This window comes from Lolium perenne, chromosome 6 (assembly GCF_019359855.2).
Source record: "Lolium perenne isolate Kyuss_39 chromosome 6, Kyuss_2.0, whole genome shotgun sequence".
Lineage (NCBI taxonomy): Eukaryota > Viridiplantae > Streptophyta > Magnoliopsida > Poales > Poaceae > Lolium > Lolium perenne.
The window spans coordinates 102789812-102792184 of record NC_067249.2 but is presented as its reverse complement, the minus strand read 5'-3'; the positions used below and the strand labels follow the sequence as shown (position 1 = coordinate 102792184).

At 39.2% G+C, this 2373-nt stretch overlaps 1 long non-coding RNA gene across 1 annotated transcript; it reads left to right on the top strand.

Moving 5' to 3' along the window:
• Positions 1–606: 606 nt before the first annotated feature.
• LOC127309556 (uncharacterized) lies at positions 607–1326 on the top strand. Its single transcript, XR_007857215.2, has 3 exons — positions 607–902; positions 992–1088; positions 1254–1326. It is a non-coding gene; the product is annotated as an uncharacterized lncRNA (long non-coding RNA).
• The last annotated feature ends 1047 nt before the right edge of the window (positions 1327–2373 follow it).

The following is a 2373-nucleotide window of genomic DNA, read 5'->3' as shown; positions in this document are numbered from 1 at the left end:
TCTCATTGGAGAACAAGTTATATTTCATCCTACCCATCTCAATCCTCTATTCTTTTCCATCATCACCTTGACCTCATGAATTGATGATTTATGTCATCATAATCATCCTTGTGAGTATATGGTTACGCCACTCACCATCTCTCTTAGCCTTGCTCTACCATTGTCTCAACCATCATCACCACCATCATCTATTGGCCAAATTGATAATTTGATCAAAGTACTTTATTCTTCAACATTGGCACCAATGTTTATTATCATTTCTCTTCCTAATTTAAAGACACCATCAAACCATTTTTAGCTAACCATCCCAATCCTCAATCTTGGTCGGCCATGCCATGCATGGCACACAAGCATCATGCTTCTCCATCTCGCTCTCCCTCATTGTTCATTTTTGTTTGGCAAGGATGGAGCCGGCCAATTTTTGTATGCATTCAAATTTTGGCCAGCACTACCTCCTCTTTTTCTTCTTATACAAGCCAGGCCTCCCAACTACCCCAACAATTAAATGGGCAGCCACCTTCCTTGGCCAATGAAAAAGGGAGGCAGCCACCCCTCTCCCTCTATAAAAACCCCCTAGCCGGCCACCCCTCCACCTTTGGCCCTCATTTCTCTTCTCTCCACTCCCTCACACTCTCCTCCTCCTCTCTCCCACGAGCTGCTGCTGCCCCTTGCTCCCATGGCCGGCCATGGCCATGGAAATCCACCAAGATGAAGCTCTCCCCCTCCCCCAAGCTTCCCCTCACCATGAGAGCTTCCCTCTCACTCTCTTCTCCCCTAACCCTAGCTGAATCCCTCTCTATTTCTTCTTCCTCCATTGCTAAGATTGGATCTTGATGCAGGTGCATGTTGGTCCAAGCATGGAGAAGGTTGAGCAATCCTCAGATCTGAAGTTCTTGAGCAAAGTTCGTCCAAATCCCTGCAGTAATTTCTGTAATCTTGCTGTTTCAGATTCTGGTACGAACTTGTAAAATCCACCAAATCTCGTGTGCAGATCCAAATCGAGTGATTCAAAGTTCCACAGATAGGTATTGAAAAGATCTACAACTTGGCGTTGGTCTCATCCTCAAATTCTTTACGGATTTTGCATGGTAAATAAAGTTCTGCAAACATGCAGAATCACTGTTTGTTAGATTTCTTCCGTTTTACAAAACCTTTTTGAGCAAACTCAACTGTGGGTTAAAGCCTTCTCCAGTACCTTCATTTTGGCGTTGGTTTCACTTCAAATGACCTCCTGAAATTGAAATGGTTCACAGATCAAGATCTGGTCAGATCTGACTTTGTCGAATTAAACCAGGAGCTTGGGAACGAATTTTTGAATGAAACCAATTGGGTAGGAAACACCTATTCAATACCTTTCAGATGCAGCTGACCCCATATTTTTATGATTTATGTACAATTTGTGGTGAATTAAACTTGTTCTGTGTGTTCTGCAGACATGGCTGTTAGCTTTTAATTCATCAAAAATCCATTTTTGAACCTAATTGAGTGATTCCAATTCTGTAGGATTACTGAATGTTTTCTTAATCATCTCAAACAAGTTTCAAACATTTATCTATTTTGTAACTCTAGAAAGAAAGCAAATGGTATAGACATGCAGTAAACTTGTCAATCCATTTGTGAGAGTTTCAGAAACAATTTGAACCCAAATCCAATTGTGTATGCACCTCTGTTTAAATATCTTTCAAATGCCGTTGGACTCATATTTTTAGGATTTTTCTACGATTTATGGCTTACAGATCTTGTTTTCTGTACAGTCAGATTCAAAGAAATTCCTAAAATTGTAGGTTTAATATTTTTGGGTGATTCCAATTGGGTTAGTCTTGTATTAGTACTGGCTATCTAGGAAAAATATTATTAGTCTCTGTTAATACATATTGGTTGCTGTTAGTAATGTTTATGTGTGACATGCATTGTTGAAGCAAAACTTTTCGGTTTATTTAGAACCCTTGACCAACTCTTTTTAGTAGAGATGGGCAACCTTTGTTTTATGCTTGCAAAACAAAACCTCTGCAACCTAACCTTAGCTCTTTTGTTTTGCTTAAGTTTTCAAATGATGTGGCATATGGTTTGCTTCCTATTTTTGTATTGTGTTAAGTGAGCAAATTAAATTAGGAAAACTGATTTCTACTTTTCCAAAAATGTTTGAAATTATGTTGTGAATGTTTGTGATGCCAAACTAATGCTCTTCTCCTCTTCATGATGTTATCTACCAGGGGATAATTGGTTTATACCATGGTGATAACCGAGAGAGGCAATTACTAAGTTGTGATGCACTCATGCCTCTACTAGGTAAATAAATGGGGTTTTCTAAATTAAAACTCTTAAATTTGTTTTGTGGTATCTATAAGTCCTTAGTAGGCTATACCTTGGCTG